Below are 22882 nucleotides of genomic sequence, written 5' to 3'. Positions count from 1 at the left end.
GAAGTGATTACTTCTCCTTATATTAATTAATCATACCATATTTATGCAAGTACATTCTGTAGAGCACTGATTTTGTAGATTGGTAAATGGGTCCCTTGCGAAATTAATTTGGGAAACCCTGCAAAACATAAAGTTAAACCATTTTCTTTACCACAGAAATTTAACATATTACAGATCTTTTAATATATATATATATTTGTTTTGTGAAGGTTCTAGAGAGTTATATAGTTTGTTGCATTTCTCAAACTTGAATTTCGTCAAGGAACATTGTTTGTCAAACATGCTTTGTGCACTGTGGTGCCCCCCTCAGGAATTACAGAGGGAGAAGAATTGATTTTTTTCAGCCTCGAATAGCTCATGTAACTTAAGGTGGCTGGAGAACCAGTAAATAGGATGGGACTGGGATGACAAAAGTTCTACATTCTAGGGATTCTCTGTCTTACCAGCTTTGATGAAGCAAGCTGCCATATTGGAGAGGCCCAGGTAATAAGGCACCGAGACCAGTGCCCCCCGTAGCCAGCAAGGAACCTCAAGCCAACAACCCTCTAGATACTGAATCCTGCCAACACCCACGTGGGGCATCCTTCTCTAGCTGATGGTTCAGATGAAGCTGCAGATCCTGGACTGACACCTCAATTGCAACCTGTGAGAGACTATGAAGCAGAAGGCCAGCTAGGCCCTGCCTTGATTCCTGACCCACAGAAATCGTGAGATAATAAGAATTGTAAGCCACTAAGTTTTGGGGGTGATTTATTATGCAGCAATAGGTAACTAACACAGATTTTGGCCTACGGTCTAAAATAATGGGAACCAGTGTCTCAGCGGGACTAGTTTAAAAAATTATAATGGAGGGTATAAGTCCTATTCAGAGTTTTGAAGGAGAAAAACAGATTAGTTTTCTCAGGATAAGAGAGCATATTCCAGTTACGAAGAAAAGAATGTGCAAGGGCTTATAATGTCAGCCATTGCAGAGAATATTTTATGAGAAATATTCTTATTTATTACATGCATGTCACTATGGGGAGTAGAAGAATGAATAATTTCTCTTGTCCTCAAGGAACTTTATCTCTAGAAGAAAAGCAAATAAATAATTGAGCATCTATTTTGAAAAGCAGAAGTAAAATAAACGAACAAAGTCAAGTGCTATAGAAGCTATACTTCCATATGTGCATATGGGAGAGATTAGTTCCAACAGAGTGGAAGGAGAGAACTAAGGAAGTTTGCTCGGAGGAAATGCCAATTGAATTGGCCTTGAGGAATAGGAAATAAAATAGTAGTATTTTAACAGATGGAAAGGGTGAACAAAGGCATTCCTGGGGGAGAGGAGAGCATAAGAAAAGGTTCAGATATGAGGAAGTATGGCGCGAATTCAGGGTGTTCAGCAAGTATGTGTGAGACTTCAAGTAGGGTACCTCTAAGAAAGACTGAAACCAAAATTGAATATTCAAATGATTTTTTTTATGTACTGGGTGGATTTTTATTTCAACATATTATATCAAGGGAATGACAATTTGGCTACCAGAATGAAAAAGCAGAGTCTCAATTTCTATCATTTTGGTTCCAGCTCTAAGTCTGAGAAAGGGAATAAATATCTCCCTACAGATAAACCTGACAACCCTTTTCATAAATGACCTCAAGAGGTAGATGGCCTTTAGCCCATGACTTGAGATAACATGAGATTGAAACCATCCAAGCAAAAGATCATCAAACGCTTAATCACCTCCAGATAAGATTCCACATTGTCGCATGGAAACTTCTAATGTTTGACAACTTTTACAGCCAGGCTACTCTTCTTCATTTGGGCTTTCCTAATGGTTAATTTCCCACTTTTAAATTGTGAAGATACTTAACTCTTCTCTGAAAATTTCTGAGTTTCTCTGACCTTTCTTCATAGGTCCTATTTCTAAGTCATTAATAATTGTCATGTCCTCCACTGGACCTAGTCCAAATTTTCTATGTCTCTTTAGTAGTAAAGACCCCATCTTGGCCGAGCACATTAATAAAGGGCCTAACATATGACAAGTAGGTTTAAAGAATGACTTGGCTTTCATATTCCATATTCCATGCACATGACATCACGTGATGTTTACTTCCTAATGCCAGGACCATGTTGTGGGCTCACATTAGTTCTGCCCATCATGACTTCCAGAGCTAAGAGAAGTTTTGGCTCTATGAACAGATCACAAAACTTTTCTTCAGGGTCGCAGAATTTAAGAGTTACCCTTCACAGGGGCCATATTGTAATAAATATCCAATGTGATTAGAATTTTAATGTTTGAACGCTGAAATTGAAGCAGACTTAGAGCTGTGTTCTCTTGGTAGAGTAGTATGAACTCTCAAAGATAGGCATTATCTTTGAGGGTCTCTCAAACATCCTGCAGGAGATGTTGAATGGTTCCTAATTCTATCATGGTTTTGCCATCGAGCAAACTAAAGTTTAGATATGGTAATTTATTTACATAAGTAAATCATAAATGGTGAACTCCTAAAAATCTAATCTAACCAACTGGTTGGTGGCTGAGGAAGGCCTAGAGTACATGTGTCTTAACTCCAGTGTTCTTTCTATTAGACCACGTGGTTGGTAGTGAAAATTAACTGGGAACTCCAGTGCTTGGCAATCACATTACTATATGATTGTACTGTTTTGTCATCATAAAATTGTGGACATCATTGAGTGATGGGAATCGGGAATTGCACAGAACCAGTCAGCAAATTATATTCTAAGTGTTCCCTTTGGAATCAATTAAAGTACATCTTTAACAAATTAGGTCTTTTGTTTCATCATTAGAAAGGAATACATAAACAGAATATTTAGGCAATGAAATATTTTTCTTTCACATTAATTATAGGAAATTAGCTACAGAATCTGTAATAAATTGCAAAGTTTGACACCTTATGAACTTATTAAAGTGAAAGCTTTCCTCACAGCCTTTAAATTATTCATTTTAATGGCTTAAAATTATAATTTAATAGTTTTATTGGCATGCGATAATTTTTAAATTACAAGAATATAGTCATGTCACTAGTTCTTTATATACATATAACTGAAAATTACAGCATTTTAATAACAATATAAAATAATGAATGAATGCTCAAATCTGATTGTTTACATAGTTTTTTAGCTCTTTTGCAAAACAGATAAGAACTCTTTCCCCAATAAACCAGTAATTTATACCTAAAAATTTCTGTCTAAGAAAACCAACTATTTTCTTACTTCCATTTGATTTTGTGAAAATTTCACTTTGTGATGATTTTCTTTTTTTTTCCTCATTCTTTCACTTGAGCAGACTCTTGAATTCCTCTGTGACAAAAGGAGAAAACAAAGAATACATCCTGCCTTTCTGTGTAATTCCTCAACTGCCCTTCAAGCAATGCTTCTCGAAAGAATTTTCTGTGGTGAATCTCCACTTCTCATCTCATTTCAGCTCTCAGCCCTCTCCAGTCAGCCTTCTATCCCACCATCCTCTGAAACTGCTCTCTTCAGTCGCCAATGGTCATTTCTTTCTCCTTGTCTTACTTGACCTCTTACTATCTTTCAAAGCACTTGAACATGCCCTGCTTTGTGAAACACTGTCTACTCTTAGTTTCCTGACACCCTGCTCTTCTAGCACTTCAATTGCTGCTTCTTAGTCTCCTTCACTAGCTCCTCTTCCGCTGTTCAACGTCTAACTCATAATCCCAGGCTCCTTCTCTTCTATGTCTTTGCTTCTTCCCTAGGTAATCCTATCATGTCTCATTGCTTTAACTATCATCTATATGATAATGAATCCCAAATCTATCACTTCCGTCCTGACATCCTCTGGCCATTTGACCTCTTTGACCTCTACATTTAAATGAGTCATAGGCTCTCAACTTGGCATTCAAAACAGAAATTCTTGATTTCTTATCACAAACTTATTCCCAGTCTGCCCTTCACCAGCAAAATATTACAGCATCTACCAGTTGCTCAAGCCAAGAACCTAGGCGTCACTCTTGACTTCCTTTGTTCCCCTGCTCCCTATTTTCAATCCATCACAAGATCTGTCAACTCTACCTCCAGAACATATGCCAACCCATCTAATTCTATCTCTCTCCCTCTACCACGCTTGTCCCTAAGCCATCATCATCTCTCGTCTGAAATACTGCTAGTGGCTCTTTAGTGGTCTCTCTGACTTTACTCTTGTCTCTCTTCAATCCATTCTCTGCGCAGCAGCCAGAGTAACCTGGGAAATCATGTCATCTCAGTCCTCTTCTTAAAATTCTCCACTTGATTCCCTCACACTAAAAATAAAATCCAAAATCCATACCTTGGTTTTCTAAGGTCACCTGATCTGGCCCCTGTCTACTTTTCTGACCTCTTTCCTCTACTCTGTGCAACCGCACTCCTAGTGGTGGGGGCTCCGTCAGCCTGTGTACGTGAGTCAGCATGGACTGGAGCAAAGCCCCAGGTGCCCGTGATGAACATGTTTGAAGTGACAAGATTGTGAGGCTCTTCAATTCTACAGCATACTTCGCCTGTTTTAGCTGGTACAGGGAGTCATTTATATATTCATTCATAAAATACATAGTTCTTGTGTGTGTAGTATATGTAAGACATGATTTTTGGAAGATGAATATAACTGGGGATACACAAAGTCCCTGCTGTCGTGGCGTTTACATTCTGGTGAGGAGGGATAAAGTAAACAAGCAAAGAAATAGATGAATAAGATACTTTTGTATAATGAAAATGAGCAGAGCATGTCCCAGCCATTCTTCGAACTCAACTTGAGGATTACACACCCAGGTTACCATGAGCAGATGTCATAAACAAGGACAGATGACAGCCCTAAGGTAAGAAAGACGGCCACAAAATGTATCCAAAACAACTACGAATTCAAGTTCTTTGAAAGAAAGATGATAAATGGAATTAATGAACAAAGTCTAGCAATTAAAAAAAATGACAAAAAATTCTGAAATTTAAAGAAAAACATCAGAACTCATTAAAAGATCACATAGAGTACTATGTAAGACAAATGAGAGAAAAAATGTCACATACCTAAAACATAATGCAGAATAATTTAAGAACACTCAAATCAAACAGAACACCTAAGCTTTCAAAATAAGAAGAGGATTACCTAGAAAGGAGCAAGAATCATAACAGCATCAGAGTTTTCAATAGCCACATTGGAAGAAAGAAGATAATGGTGTAACAGTTTCACAGTATAAAGGAAAAGAATTTTTTTTTTTTTACCTAGCTAAGCTATAATTTAAATGCAAGATTAAAGTAAGGAAATTTTTATATATTTTATAACTCTAAATGTTTAATCACATTCTGGAGGAAATTTGGAGGAATTAAATGAGGAAGTAGAGAAATGAATCGAGAAAGTAATGAAATATTGGCAACTAGGCAAGTACAAAATTTTCAAGTTTATTATTGATTAAGCAAATAACTCTAAAGAAAAATGTCTACCTGTAAACATGAAACTAAAGAATTAAGCAAACTAAATTGACTGGCAAGGAAAGAGTAGAGTTCTACTCAACAAAAATTACACAAGACATTTATAGAAAACAATTTTTTAACTCAAAGGATATTAAACAATGTCACATGCTTTAAGATGGGAAGACTTAACATATTAAAAAATGTTAATTTTCCCCAAATTAATGTATATATTCAATATTAGTGCTATCAATATCCCAGTAAGAGCCTTAGTAGAGTTAGACCAACTGCTTAAAATTTATGTAAACAAATAAAGGTCCACAAATAGCTAAGAATAGTCTTAAAAAGAAGACCTTTCTGCAGATCGCATTCTACCTTATATGAAGACATATTTCAAATTCATACTATTAAAGTAATTTAGTGCTAAGAAATGATCAGACAACTAGAGCAATGGATCAGAAGCAGATCCATACATATGGAAACCTACTACATGACAGTAGAGAAATTACAAACCATTGGGAAATGTCAATATTTAAATAAATTGTGCTGGGGAAATTAGTTCACCATGTGTACAAAAATCAAAATATATTCCTTTCTCACATCTTACACCAAAATATGTTTCAGATAGTTTCAAGTTTTAAGCATTTAAGGCAAAATGCATATCTATTACAAAACAATGTAAGGGGCTATTTTTGTGACATTATTTTGTGGAATTGTTTCTTTAATAACATGCAAAAAATCATAAATCATAAAAGAAAATTGATGGAATTTATTGAATAAATATGAAAGATTTCACCTACTCAACAAAGGCAATAGATAGGAGACAGACTGAGGGAAGATGTTTCCAATCGTACTAAAAGATTAATCTTTACATGGACCCTGTAAGTCAAAGCAAAAAGAACTAAACTAAATAGAAGTGGAAAGTCAAATGACTTATGAGATACTCAACCTCACTATGTAGTAGAGAAATGCAAATTAAAGCAACAGTGAGATCCACCCAATAAACATTAGATTGGTAAAAATGTATAAGTTAGACAATATCAAGTGTTAACAGAGGATAAAGGGAAGTAAGAGGGGAATGAACTTTGGCCCCTTGCTGGTAGGAGCACAAACTGGTGCAGCATTTTGGAGAGTGATTTCAAAGTGTTTTATGAATTCGAGTGTGCACACACCACCAACCCAGCAATTCTACTTCTAAGTATATAGCTCCATAATGCCTTCACAGAGATTCATAAAGAGACGTATATGTGGATACAATGTTGTCTGGGATAACAGATTTGGAGCAAAACTTCAATGTTCATGAATAAGAGAATGGATAAATATGTGAGACATGCAAATGATGAGATACTACATAGTGGTTAAAATAAATGAACTAGATCTATGTGTTTCTCCATGGATAAGTCTCAAAAGCATAATGTTAAGTAAAAAGAAGAAAAAGGATGTGTGCCTTTGAAGGAACTGGGGATGAGAAAGGAGGCAAAAAATACGATAAAATAAAAGAAAGCCTATGCATGAACTAAGGATGGTAGAGGATCACAAAGTCATGATTGATTGTGTGTCTTTGGTCCAGAGTTGGGCATTGACAGAGAGTACAGGGTGAAGAGTAAAGCAAAGAAAACAGGGTAATGAGACAGTATGAATGAGCTTAGGGTGGTGGGGTGGAGAGATAGGGTGGTTAGAAAAGGCCTCCTTGAGGAGGTGATATGTATGCTGAAACATGAGTGATGAGGAGAATCACACCAGCCAGGCAGTGACCTTAGGAACTTTCAGATGGCTAAGGCCTCAAGAAAGGAATAGATAGGTATGCTGAAGCCTGAGAAACAGAAGAGCATGTCAGGGTGGCTAGTGGGTGAGAAATAGGGGTTTGAGGGATTGGTGAGACTGACGGAATCATGAGGGTCTTTGAAGACCACTGGGAGACGTTTGGAATCTAATCTAAATAATATGAGAAGTAACAGGAGAACTTTAAGCAGGAATGACGTGATTGATTTACATCTTCAAAAGCTCACTTCAACTTTTAAGATAAGAGTGCATTATAGGGGGCAAGAATGGAACTAGAGAGAAAAACAGGTCATATTCGAGGCAGGCAAATCATTTGGGTCAGACTTGACTGTAGTCACACTTAATGTGAGAAGATAGTGGAGTGATATGAAACAAAAGAAGAAAAGAAAATGTGAGCCAAGCAATAAAGAATTTTATACCCAGGAGAACTGTCCTTCAAATTTAAAGGCAAGAGAGACACATCTTCAAGAATGCAAGTTTTGGGGAATATACCTCTCATGAGCCCTTGAAAAATCTATGGAAATATGGAACCTAGGCAAGAAAGAGATGTGCCAAACATGGAGTTAGGGAGTAGAGAAACTGGAGTAAAAAACAAACAAAACGAAAGCCAAAATACCCTATGTGTTAGCATATAGAACTACATCTGGGCAACTATGGGAATTATGGAAGTAGGCCAGAATGTAAATCTTATTATAGTATCTCACAAACGAGGAGAGAATGGTGGGAGGAAGGGTGTGAATGTGCTAATTTCTCCTTTTTTTTTAATTTTTATTTTTGTGAGGAAGATTAGCCCTGAGATAACATCTGTTGCCAATCCTCCTCTTATTGCTGAGGAAGATTGGTCCTGGGCTAACATCTGTGCCCATCTTCTTCTACTTTATATGGGACACCACCACAGTATGGCTTGACAAGCGGTCTGTAGGTCAGCGCCTGGATCCAAACTTGCTAACCCCGGGCCACCGAAGCAGAGTGCACGAACTTAACTGACATGCCACCGGGCCAGCCCCTAATTTCTCCATTTTTAAAGTAGGAAATCAATAATAATAAATGCGACTTTAATTTATTAATCTTTTTAAAAAATATTTTTATTTTAATGTAACCTTATGTGGAACAAATGTTTTGCTGAAGAAGTCTCTTTTGATGAAGAAATATTATCAAGTTTACAAATTTCTCCAGTTTTATTTCAGTTCATTTTTCCTCTATTAAATTTTAGTCAAGTTAACTTTATTATTTGTATATATATTACCCCTTTTCTGTCTGTCTATAAACATATATACGTGTATATATGTGTGTATACCTGTTTGTCTACTCATCATCTATTTATCTCTATGCATGCATGAGTAGAATGGCATTGATAAGGTTGGTTCTGAGTAGTAGACTGGGGATGGTTTTTTCTCTCTTCTTATTCCTGATCTATAATTTCTCAAATTTTAAAATAACAATCATGTTCCACTTCTACAAAAACAAATGATGTTAATATTCTGAAGATGTGAGTAAGTGAAAAGAGGGAGGGAAGGAGGAGAAAATATCTAGTTTATATTGTTTTCTAAGTGAAAATGATACATTCCGTGTCAATTTCTAGGACAATGTCTTTCACTTAGTAGTTACTTAATCAAAGGTGGCAATGATTATCAGGATTATTATTTCTCAGACTTCCAGGCAGAGAGTCTCTGCTGCCTCCTTCAGCTTCTTGGCCATTGACTAAAGGCTCCTTGGACAGTGTTTTTGCCCACCTACTAATGAAGTTGTGTTGCTCAGGAAGGGAGGGGAAGGAACAGAAATGAACAGATGTCTTTGTTCTCCCTTAACTTTTTGTAGAGGAGAGCACAAAACAAAGCAAAAGGCAAGCAGAAGCCAGATAGAGTACTTAATTTCTAAGCATCACAATGGTTGAAAATAGGCATTCTTAATGTGATCTCTACAGGTTCTATTTAAGCCTTCAAAAGTAATTATCCAGGTTTTGTTTTTTATAACTCCTGTATAAGTCTGCCATAACAAAATACCATTGACTGGCTGGCTTAAACAACAGAAATATATTTTCTTACAGTTCTGGAGGCTGGCAGTCTGAGATCAGGGTGCCAGCATGATCGGGTTCTGGTGAGGTCCCTCTTCTTGGCCTGTAGACAGTTGCCCTCTCTCTTTGTGCTCACGTGGCCTTCCTTTGTGCGTGTGCAAGGAGAGAAAAAGAGCTCTGGTCTCCCTTCCTCTCCTTAGAAGGACACTAATCCTATTGGATCAGGGCTCTACCCTTATGGCCGCATTTAAGCTTGACTACTTCTGTAAAGGCTCTGGACAGTCACATTGGGGTTAGGGCTGCAACACATGAATTTGAGAGGGGATACAATTCAGTCCACAGCAACGCCCAACTTTTTAAAAGTTGTATTTGTTTGTTTGCTTTTAAACTAACATTCACAGACACTAGCTTAATATTTTAAATCCTCTATTTTCTATTGGACATGGGAGTAAAACTCTTGAATCTATACTATTAATAGAAGTCTTGAAGGTTTCTTGTCCAGTTGTTCCCTTCTCAATCTATACCATCCTATAGAGACAGATGTCTGCTTTATAGACACCTGGAATGGTGATTCCAACCACAGCCTTCCTGGGTGATCAATGTCAGCATTTAGCCCACTAACATATCTTTCTGATAGCCAATCACACTTGTCCAATTTGAATTAGGGATACGAATAACGAAATCATCAATTCATTCTTTTGGTATCTTGCCATATTCAAAGCACTTGCATATGTATCTTTGGTTTGATCATTTCAACAATCTTAAGAAGTAGACAGAGAAGATCTAGTTCTAATTTTATACAGGATTAAAGAGGCTAAGTGACTTAACAACAACAACAATAAACAGCAAGCAAGCGACAGAGCCAGCAATAAAATCCATTTTTTAAACAATTAGTGAGTGGTTTTCCCTTTCTTTTCTTTTCTATTTTTCTCATGCAATGTTTCAACAGTTAAATAACTGTTTAAAAATCATTAATTCTACAAGAAGGTATTGAGTGGGGTCCAGTGAGAGAATAAAAAGGCGACTAAGACATGTTTTCTCTCCTCTAGGAGCTTACAGTAGCTTGCACAATATTTCCTGCAATCCAGACCGGGCATTGCTGCATGAAGGCAGCTATGTCTTTCTCTTCCTCCTTAAATCAACTTTCTCTTTGAGCACCCTATAATTTTGAATTATGGTTGATGTTCATTTATTGTTAGAATTATGATTAAAGTACAATTAATCTCTGATAAAGCCATGTCTACACTGATTCACTAAATCAAAAATTTTGAGGGTACATTTTATTTTTATGACATCTTTAATCACTGGTTCTGGCTAATCAAACAAGGACTGCAATAAATCCATGTGAGTCATTGATGATAACGTTGGATTGACTTTCTCTTTACAATATTTAGAGTCATGGCATGATTTTGATATTCATACCTCCTCTCGTGTTTTAATGTTTATAGTCCCACTTTTATTAATAAAATATTTTGAAAAATACTTACAATATAACTCATAACAAATCAACAATCAACCTTTCCATAGCTTACACAATGCTTTATCTTGCTGATTTCTAATGATTAAGAATTTTCTTTTCTGTTCTTTAAATTATTTTCAAAATATTTACTGAAACATTCCTTAAAGATTTTTTCTTTCAAGGAAACTCAAAAAAGTCCATTTATGTCCACTGATATAAGCTTATTTTCAGTATAAGACCTTAACTTTTCGAGGGCAAACTTTGAATCATCAATAGTTCTCTTCATGAAATCTCCTAAATTGCAGATGGTTGAGCTTCAGTATATCTTTAATGATAGAAATCACACATAAATTGGGTTTAAAATTTCCAAGAATGGTTTTGAGGATTGCACTACATTTGGTCATTAAAGAGTCTGAAAATACCACATCAATCAGGTCAGGTTTGATGGGTTTGGATCATCCTGTTTCATTACAGCCTATATGCAGAAACTTACGCATCTTCAAAAGGCCCTGCTGAAGTGTGGGAAACTGCTTTAGGCCATTCAAAATCAATAAGATGGCTGGTTATACTTGAATTAAGGAAAATAATCAACAAGGATTGCAAGAAACCCTGTCCAAGTAGAGTTAAAAGACTCTCAATACAGAGTTCTCATGGCTTCCAATGAATTACTTGCTCCATGATTAGTGAGGCTTGAATCAAGTCAGAAGCAATTTAGTATTGCTTCACCAACGTGTCTCTGCCACTGCGTTGATAATAGAAAGTTTTGAATGGTCTGCAATGATTTTCCTAACTTGGGTGAAGTCCGTCTGGCCAGGCCTAGCCAGTTCTTCCTATCTACAAATTTTCAGGCTTCCACATACAGACCACACAGCACGTGCAATGCAAGCAAAATCTCTTAGAAGGGTGATGATCCGTCTGGTATTTTCAGCCACCTTAATAATTAATTGAGTAGCATCTGAATCAATAATTCTATGATTCAATTTGGGCAGTAATGTAACCAGGCTTTCCTGATGATTGATCTTGTTGTTTTGATTTCTGGGACCTCATCACAGAAATAGTGAAATTTTGACTAGGTTCTCAAAAATATTCATATAACACAGCTCTATGGAAATAATTCATACAGACATAACTGTGCCAGTGATAAGGGTGAGGAGCCATTAACTCAACAATTAAATGACTTGTTATTCATATACATTACTAACGCATTGATTATGCCATTCTCACTTAAGATTGATATATCTACATACATCTCTCTATCTTCCATCTATCTATTTATCATCTCTCTAAGGAGGGAGAGAGAGAAAGATATAAAGATCTTAAACATCAGGACAAACATTTTAATAGAGTTTGGGGAAAAATTTCTTATTTTATAAATAAGAAAAAGAATTTTCATGAGAAAGAAGTTATATTTATTCCAATTTAAATATATGTAATAAAATAATAATATATTATTCAGAGATAAATATATTTATATCTCAAAAATAATATAATCCCCAGTCCCACTCCTTCTCTCCACCACTATTTTGAGCCTACCAAGACCTAGAGGAGTCAAACATTAAAATTTATATTAAGTTATATATACATATATATAAAATTAGATAATTAGATAAAATTATTTTGAAATGCTTGGTAATAAGATTTAAAAAGAAATTTAGAGTATAACAACCTCTAAAATGTAAGGATCAGCACAAAAATTATGAAATTATAATTATTTAATTATAAAATACTTTTTGAATGCTTTTTTATTCCATGATATTTTTCATCTGCCAAAAGTCTAAGCTGCCTTTTCAAGCCAAGGATCTCTTCAATACCTGAAGATAAATATCTACCAGTAGCCTTTAAACAATGCTTGTCATGTTTGTCATTTATGAAGCAGACTTATCCATAAATTAAGTTTTCCTCAACTGTAGCTATGAATTAGAGTCCCATGAAACGTGCTATTGCTAACACACTCTGGTGGGATGTTGCTATCAGTTCAATTGTTTTAATGATAAATTTCCTTTAGAAAATGGAAGAATCTGTTGACAGACAAAAAACAGGAACTAACAATGGACTATTTAGACTTGCAAATGACGGAACATTTAATTATTCCAAAATAGCATTCCCCAGTTAGGGTATGATCATTAAATCCATCATCCTTCAGTTTATATGCATGAAACATTTATCATGTCTTCCTCAAACAGGAGTCAGTCATCTAAATATAGATTTTTGGACCATCCATTTCAGCATGACATTTCATCAAAAGCCTGGAGTTTCATTTATTTTCTGTAACAGAGATAAAGTGTTTGTAAACGATGTGATAAGACCATAAAGAGAAAGTAAAGTGAAATCTAGCTTCATACAGACATAAATACAAACTCTACTAAAGGCACTACCACTATAGAAAGAGAAAAATGAGAGACAATGTGTCAACAACACTCCAGGTAAGAGTCAATGTTCTCGAGATATGGTTTTTTAAAATATGTGGTCAGTTTTTATACTCTGAATTTGTTTGCCAATTAATTTACATTTAGACTCGAGACAGAGGCAGTAAGATCAAGACAAAATAAAACTACATATATTTGAATTCTTTCTGTCAATCTTCAAATGCTGAAAGAATATTTATCTCCCATTTGAGGGATAAATGTCTCAGAAAACAATGCTTGATGAAATTCTGAAATTAACTTATTTTATCTGCACTATCATTTTTCAGGAGATATATACTGTGGCTAGATATTCACTAATTTAAGTCGTATTAGAGACAAGTTATATTTGGGACCTGGACAAACATTTCATGGGAAGACAAGTATGAATAAAAACCAAATAATTCTCCTAGAGATGGTGCCCTCCTGTCATGGGGTGCTCGTGGTGTGAGAGGTGCTTAGGAAGGAGTTATAAGCAAGTTTCCCATAAGAGGCCTTGAAGGGAAGGAGCTTATTTGGTTCAACATTACCAACTGCCCCTCCTTGGCCAGACTCCTCCTCTCTACCACCATTTTACATCTCAGGAGACCAAGAGCTAGAGAGTTAAGTGACCGGCCCAAGCCTGATGTCAAAGCCAGGCCTTGTGTTTTCATGTTTCCTGATAATGTTGTTCTAATTCGCTATTCTGCCCATGGAAAATGGCTATGTCTTTGCACGTGTGCATACAAGCCACCAAAACGGTATCTATGAAATTTTAACCACACTATGAAATTGGGAACTAAGTGTCTAATAGCCTACCCTAGTTAACTGGACCAACTTTAGAAAAAATTCCAACTAGTCTTCTTAAATGGTTTTGGACATCCCGTGACAAGTACAGAAGGTCTTCATCTCTTTAGAATACTTGTGAAAGGTGTATATATGTACAGAGAGAGAAAGAGAAAAGAGAGGGAGAGGGAGAGTGTTCAAGAGACCCTTAGTTCAAGTGTGCTCAAAGCTGCAATCAATTAGTACGTATACTCCCCCATGCTCAGACCCTGCCTCTTAAACTGGGAAAGACTTAGCTGTTTTCCCTGCCTCTCCTTCCCATTCCCTGCTCCTGTCTCTGCGCCTGGTTGTCTCCTCCACATCTGAGGTCAGCCCTGAGTCAATGATGGTGGATGACAAGAAAGGAGAGAAATATTTAAGACGCTAAGTGGTGGAGTTGGCACTGACTATATTTAATTTTTTTCCTATTGTATCTACAACATAGAAAGAGGCAATCACAGGCCTATGGAACTTTCTTTAGGATTTAACTAACTGACATGTGACCTTGCTAATGGCCAATAAACTCTCCCCTTTCTGACTTACCCCCTTCATCCTGGCAGGAGATCCCTAGTTCATTGTTTTTGAGGAAAAAAAAAAAGGTAAGAAGCTCCATTATTGTCCTGGTAAAGGTAGAGAAATGGAAGATGCATCTTTTCCCTCATAAAGGAAGTTGAAATTAATATGGATGGATGATATGAACTTTTAAAAACTATAGTGATTTAGCTGACTGATTCCTAATTTTTTTTAATGTTTTATTTCATTGCAGTCACATTGGTTTATAGCATTGTATAAATTTCAGGTGTACATCATTATACTTCTATTTCTGCATAGATTACATCATGTACACCACCCAAATACCAATTACAATCCATCACCACACATGTGCCTAATCATAATTTTCGCCCCCCTCCCTCCCCTTTCCCCTCTGGTAACCTCCAATCCAATCTCTGTCTCTATGTGTTTGTTTGTTGTTTTTATCTTCTACTTATGAGTGAGATCATATGGTATTTGACTTTCTCCCTCTGACTTATTTCGCTTAACATAATAGCCTCAAAATGGCCAGATTTCATCATTTCTTATGGCTGACTGATTCCTAATTAAAGGATATAAATAAATAACAAGAGTACCATTAGTGACATAAGCATAGCCCACCTATTTTCCTATAAATGGCTGGCAAAGAGGAGGATAAGTAGGAGAAGATTTAAACTAGGAAGTCAGAGATGCATCCTATTTAGGAGGCAGCTACGGAAATAAATACCAATTGTGTACAGTATTGCCATGTCTACCAAAACAAATTCCCATCATTTTGATTGGTGTTTTGCATACATATGGACCGCAAGATCCAGCTTGATATGCGCGATTTCTTACAATAATCAGTGTCTGAGTCTTCCTTTGGCCGGCACACATCCCTCTGTGAAAGACGTCAAATTTAGACTCTACCTTCCAGAAAATGCGTGCCACGTTTGTGCTCCACTTCCAGCACCTGCCTCAGCTTTGTTTCCTCTGCCCACTTAAAATATAACAATGTCCTCATGTTTACCATTTTTTCAGACATAGAGTTTTGAAATACGGTACCTTGGAAGGTTCTGTCAGAAAAATCCTTTGCATGCTGAAAGCAGTTTATAGCAAACCTACACAGCTACAGAAACACTTGTGTGGAAAAAGAGAAAAAAAGTAGGGCCAGACATTTCACAGAACTAAGTTCAGAAATATACCTAACATGGACAAAATCTGGTCCCAGCAAAACATGCTTTTTTGTGTGAGAAATTCCTGTCACATCTGGCTCCCCTGCTCCCTTTATGATGTATCTTCTTTCATTCCTCACCAATCTCCCATCTCCTCCGCTTCAACTGACTCAACTTTCAATTTTCTACCATTTCTTTGCAAAATGTTTAGAATCTGTTCTTTTGCTTCTTATAATTCTTAGCCCAATTCAATTTCCACACCATTTTCCCTATCCTCCCATCCCTCTCTCAGCTCATTTAATGACGGGAGGTCACAGTAAAGGCAAAACAGCTTAGGGAGCAGGCAGCTTCTACCCGAGCGTGCTTCAGTTTTTTCTTCTCTCAGTTTCCCCACCTCCTTGGCCATCTGCTTACACTCATTCAGCTGTACATCTCCCAAAGCGGGGTGGTGAGATGCAGAGGAAAAACGGGCATATGCGGTACCAGTGCCGCACAGCATGAATAGGAAATGGGAAATTGAAAATAAACTGGGTGAAGGACTTCAGGAAACTGAGGGACGAATTGCCATGGTGGTGATTTCCCCACGCAGAGTAACACACACAGAAAGGTCAAAGAGAAAACCAAGGTGGCAGCTAACGTCCGCCCTCAGAAGCTGAGAGTGGGCACAGCGTCAGCCAAGCCATGTGCAGCTCGAGGGGAGCCAGTGCAGAGACTGGGCATGGCCAAATCTGAGAATGTTCCAGAACCAGAGAGGCATTGTGAGATTCCTGAGGTCAGTTAGGGTTTTGTAAATTGAAGCAGAAAGAACTAAATTGAGGGACTACATTCTGTTCAGGTTTGCAGAAAGAAGAGGATGGAGAGAGTCAGTGTCTTATGAAGCCCTCATCTTCGTCACTTCTAGGGGGGCTCTGTTGGCTTCAGAGGGATGGAACACAGGAAGATTTCAACCTCTGACAAATCTATTTCCCTTCCTCCCAGGCGGTAAGGACAGTTCTTTGTTCCTCCAAACTTAAGGACATTATTTTTCCTCTTCTTAAACTCTTCTTAAAATCAAGGAAAATTAATGCCAGGCAAAAAAAAAAAGTATATATATATAATATATATTTTATAAATATGTATTATGTATGTTAGATTTTAAGACTATATATATGTATGCTTGTGTGTGTATATCTATATCTATAGATAGATAGATAGATAGATAGATAGATAGATAGATAGATAGATATAAGATTTGAATAATTCAAAAGTAAGGACTAACTGTCCAGAAAAAACAAGTTAGATGGTCATTAAGCAATTTGCTGCAGAGAATGTTCAGACATTGCTCTTAACACAGAAATCTAGGGCACTGGGATTGTTCGTATCAGATGTTCTTGAAAACTGAAGGGTTTGGGGAAAAACAAGGGAAAACAGCTGATATATGACAAAGTTCTCAAAGAATCAGAGAGAAATACAACCAAGAAAAAACTGCCCTTTAAAAAGATGACATATGGAAAGTGTACAAGTATTGGCATGGTTTTCTTCATCATTTTTTAAAAAAACCATTAGTTGCAGAGTACTAGACTAAACTACATGGAAGATGTATATTTTCGGGTAATAACACATGGTGGTAAATTAGCTTTGTGTGTGGAACTTCCAGGCATTGGGGTAAACATTTAGCTGCCAATATCAATAATAAATTGGTTTCATTCAACATAATAGTCTTCAAAACGTAGACCGGTGTATATAGATTAAGATTAAATCAAGCAAGGACTTGGGTAATTGTTAAGCCATAATGACCTCTCTCTTTCCTGAAAATGAAATAAATCTAACAGGCATTCGTTTTAACTAAGCCCTTGAGAGTGAGGTTACATTAATGTTTGCCGAGATTGTTAAATTGGAGCAAGAACTAGCTATTTGTTACGGGGTAACTTTGCTTTAATATTTTAATGACACTATAAATTTTGGAGTTAACATAAGAAAAAGTTCCAACCAGTTTTCTTAAATATTTTAGGACATTCAATGAAAAGTTTCAGAAAATCTTCAGACCCATGTTTTAAAACATACCCAATTTGCATCAGAAAAATACATGATTGTCAATAATATCACCTTCCACCCACAATCAATTCTGGCTAAGATAAAGGGACTGGACTTACCGTCCTGCCTGAAACAACCAACAAAACAAAAACATAAACAAAAATAGACAAAACATACGAGACAACAGTTTTCAAGACACTGGACGTCAGACAGCAAAGGACGGTGATCCCTGAGGGCTGGTGGACAAAAGACATAAGCCCTATGATGGCCCCTGCTACTGCCTGCCCCAGCTTAGCAGCCCCTGTGTAGGGAAGGGGAACCCAGGCAGAGTCTGGTGGTCTAACTGAGTTGAGGAGATGGAGCTGAGACCCCAAGGAGACCAAGGCAGCTAGAATTCACAGGACATTATACTATTAGGAGAGAGAGAACTCTGGAGGTGTGCAGAGCGTCTCCCTCCAGTATCTCTCTGGGTACTGACCAGATTATGCATGTGAGGAATTTCCTGAAGCCAAGGGGGGAGAAACATCTGAAATGATTAGAAGATATGCAATGGAATTATAAAAAAATATGTAGTTGATCAAAAACATAGCATAAAAGGAGGGAAAAAGGAACAAAATACAGATGGGACAAATAGAAAACAAATAGCAAGATGACAGCTTTACATTTATCCATATTGATAATTATATTAAATGTAAGTAATTTAAATATCCTAGTTAAAAGGCAGAGGTCATTAAATTACAAAAAACCAAGACCCAACTAAATGCTGCCTATAAGAAACACATTTTAATGATAAAGACACAAATAGTTTAAAAGTAAAAGAATTGCAAACATATACTATGCAAGAACTAATTTTTAAAAAGTTAGAGTGGCTGTATTAGTATTAGACAAAGTAGATTTCAAAGCAAAGAATATTAACAAGGATAGAAAAAGGTCATTTCCTTATGATAAAGCGGTCAATTAGTCAAGAGGACATAACGATCCTAAACATTTATGCATGTAATGAAAGAGGTTCGGAATTCATGAAGCAAAAACTGATAGAGCTACAGGGAGAAATAGATAAGTCTACGTTTATAATCAGAAATTTTTATATTCTTCTCTTAACAATTGGTAGAACAAGTAGACAGAATATCAGGATACAGAAGATTTGAACAACACTACAATCAATTGCTCTAATTGATGTCTATAGTACATTCCAGCCAACAACTTAAGCAATCTTTTCAGGTGCACGTGGTATATTTACCAAGATAAATCATATTCTGTCATAGAAAAGTCTCAATACATTTAAAAGGATCCAAGTAACATAAAATATGCTTTCTGACCACAATTAGAAACCAATAACAAAAAGATGTTTGGAAAATACTTAGATAATTGGAAACTAACTATGTCTATTAAATAAATTGGATTTTTTGTTAAAAACCTTCCCACAAAGAAAGCTGCAGGCTCAGATGGTTTCATTTGTGAATTCTACCAAGTATTTAAGGAAGAAATAATACCAATTCTACACAAAGTCTTTCAGAAAAGGGGAAAATACTTGCTAACTTATTTTATGAGGTCAGCATTACCCTGACACCAAAAACAAAGACATTACAAGAAAAGCTAAGTACAGTACAATGTCCCTAAAGAACATACACGCAAAATTCTATACAGAATTTTAGCAAATTAAATCCAACAATATATAAAAGTATTACTATATTATAACCAACTGGGGTTTATCCCGGGAATGATTTAACATAAGAAATCAATCAATGTGATTCATCATATTAATAAACTGAAAAAGATAAAACAAATAAGTATCTCAATGGACACAGAAAAAAGCACTTGACAAAAATCCAACATCTATTCCTGATTAAAAAAAAAACTCTCAGCAAATTAGGAGTGGAAGTGTACTTCCTCAATCGGACAAAGGGCGTTTACAAGAAGCCTGTCGTTAGTATCTTCCCTCAATAAAAGTTCAAAAAAATTAATGAGAAATCAGTGTGAGCAATGGTGCCCAGGAAAGGGTCTTTGAGGAAGCAGGGCTGAGGTGGCTTTGTCCCCACTAAATGTCTTAGTTCCTAGCATTGAGATTTATGAAATGCTCTATCTGGCGTAATGGGCAGTTCCTGCTGCTCGTCTGCATCCGCTGTCTTCAGCTTGCACTGCCCTTCACCCGGCTGGCCGGCTGCTGTCTCTCGTCAGGCTAACTGTGCAGGGCTTTGACCTTCGAGGCAACACAGACATAAAGGTCCTTGAGATTCCTTTGATCAATTGTTTTCTAAATTATCAGCAGGAGTGCAGTCTAATTTTTATAGTCCTGCATGATTTGGAATACAGTCATGCTGAACTCCATAAATCCTTAGAATCTGAATCATTGCAGGAATTGGTTTGACTGTTTTAGGACATAATCTCACCAGAATCCTGCATGTAGGCTCCTGAGTCATCACTCCAAAATTTCTGACCTAATCTGAGCTTTGTGATAATAATAGTTATAATTCTGGACTTAATATAGGCCATTTCATCTTCAAAGTGCTTGGCAAACATTAAGTAATTAGCCCTCTGGTCCTCAAGAAAATAGCATTGTCTCATTTTAAAAATGAGGGGTAAAGAAAAAAACTCAAGTTTCTAGTTCATTAGGTTGAGGCAAGAGACTGTGGAAATTAAACCTAGAACCTGCTGCACGTGTGGGTTCGGGAAACATACCTCCACCAGAGGACCTCATCGAAATCATGAACTTCAGTTATTTTCTTTTGCAAGGAATGTGTGCTATAAATGCTGTTACTTTAAAGTGCTAGGATTTCTTTTTATGGGCTGAATATTCCCTTTACTAAAGAATTAACCTCCAGATCTTGAGTCACACTTAGGTGGTATTAACCTCATATTTTAAAGAGGTTTCTCTTAGTGCTTATGCCAAAATGAGAATACATATGCACAGCCCACAATTATGTCAGTGACAAGAAGCACATAAAAATAATGATGCCTACACATGTCTAGCTGCAGGCCCTGCTCGTCCCTTTGGACTCAGACCATTTGCACAGTAAGAAATGGAGGCTCTCTGAGTGCTTGATCAACCTCTGCCAAAGGTGCCTGTGTTTGTTAAGCTTAAATTTAATATTCCCCTGCCTTCAAATTAACTTAGCCTAATAATCTGGAGCCTAACGTCTTTCATTTTTGCTGCCTCCTTTATGAAAACCTGGCAACCACAAGTGAAAAGCTAATATTGTTAGTGCCTCTGTGTAAAATTTCATAAATAATACCACTTAATTATCAACAAAGAGTATTTGCTAACCAGTTCAATCATGAGCTTCTGTTATAACTAGAAAGGAAATCTGGTAACCTCTTATATTAATTTGCTTACTTTTCCAAATGTGGCAACAACTGTGCTCCGAGTTATTGAGAATAAAGCACATGGAACAGAGGCAGCCATCGATTCACGCAAACAGCAGCAAGCATTTGTCTGAATCTGGCCTTGAATGTACTTGGTGGCTTTCTTCCCAACTAGCAGTAAATTTCAATGCTTGCAACAAATGACCTTTAATGACATCATTGCAGTAAAGGCAGCCCATTTTGTGCTGTGTAGCCAGACCCAGGTCTTACTTAAAATAGGCCACCTTCACTGGGAACATTTATCTCACTATTTCAAAGTGCTTGGCAAATGCTAGAAAACTTTCTTAATAGTTTTGGAAAGTATTAAAACAATGATTAAGAACAAAGTTTTCAGATGGGACATCTAACCTGGCAAATCCCCTACTGAAGTCAGAATAATTCGTGCCAATCAGATGTGTGGCGGGTGCTTATTCATTTACATATTCAACAAATATTTACCAAATATTTGTTATACTATTATATTATACAGTACAGACATAATCCTTGCCTTCCTAGAGTTTATAGTCTAGTGAGAATATGAGATAGCCAAGGAGCCAAGCAATTATAAACAATGCAAAAGCCCCATTAAAAGAAAGAATGCTCTGGTAACACTTGGAAGAGTCACCTATTTCTGATCTGGGGCATCAGGGACAGCATAGGACAGTAACTGACTGCTAAACTGAGCTCTGACAGGCAGCTAGGGGTCAGTTAGACTGAGAGACAGGAGGAAGAGTGCTATAGGCCAAAGAAACGGTGCCCGTGAAAGCCTGGGAGCAAGCAAGAATGTGGAGCGGTTAGGGAGCTGAGAGAGTTTCACTCTTAACAGGATAAGGTAGGAGGGGAGGAAGCAGGAGATGAGGCTGTGGCTATATTGGAACCAGGCTTTGCTGGCTGTGTAAGCCATGTTGAGGACTTTGGACCATTTTCTTGAAAGTACTGGGGAAAATGTTGAAGGATTTAAGTAATGGCATATCATGATTGGTTTAGTATTTTCAAAAATACCGCTTGTAGAGCAGAGAGAAGAAATGATTGATGGAGGAGGCTGCTGTAATAATCCAGACATGTAATGATGGTGGCCTAGATTAGGAAAGCAGCATTGGGAATGGAGAAAAGGGGATGGATTTATAGAAGATACAAGCGTTAGGACTTCTAGATTGTTGAATATGGCAGGTAAAGGAGGCTGAGGAGTCAAAGCTGGCTCCCAGTTTCTGGCTGGGTTTGATGTTGGTACCATTTGTTGATATTGGGTACACAGAAAGAGTAGATGGGGGTTGGGGGGTGAGGATGAGAAACGGAAATTTCATTTGGTACAATGGTCTAAACTCCATTGAAGATGACCAGTAGACAGCTGGCTATACTGGTCTGTACTCAAGGATAGAGATATACACTGGGGATATAGGTATGAGAATCATTCCCACATAGTAGATGAACCGGGGCAATTGCCCAGGGACGGTACGTAGAGGGAGAAAAGAGAGCCTTGGATAAAACCCCCAAAGAATATTGTCATATGCGGGACAAAGAGGACTCTTGAAGGAAGACCAAGAAGTAAGAAGAAAACTAAGAAAGAAAAATATCACAGAACCCCAAACAACTGTGTTTCAAGAAGGAGGAGAAAGTGGGTAAACAATGAACTGAAACGTATGACCTGGATTTCAGAATAAGGTTTTGGTGTCTTTAGTGAGGACATTCCATTTCAGTGGAATGGTTATAGTAGAAACCATATCTCATATCTGTGAGATAAAGAAGGAACAGGAGGTGAGAAAGTATAGCCAATGTGTGTAGACCACATTTGAGAAATTGGAAAGAGGAACAGAGGAATAGGGCAATAGCTGAAAGGTGAGGAGGGGTGGATAGATGATAATTTACAATGTGAAAGACTTAAGCATATTTAACTACTTAGAGAAAGGAGCCGGGAGAAAGTGAGAAGAAAGGTACAGGCTGGAGAGTTTGTGGAGCAAGCAGGACTTGTAGCACCAGCCCTCTTAA

This window comes from Ceratotherium simum, chromosome 32 (genome assembly GCF_057802395.1).
Source record: "Ceratotherium simum simum isolate JZ-2026a chromosome 32, ASM5780239v1, whole genome shotgun sequence".
Taxonomy (NCBI): domain Eukaryota; kingdom Metazoa; phylum Chordata; class Mammalia; order Perissodactyla; family Rhinocerotidae; genus Ceratotherium; species Ceratotherium simum.
Note: the sequence above shows the minus strand (reverse complement) of the source record.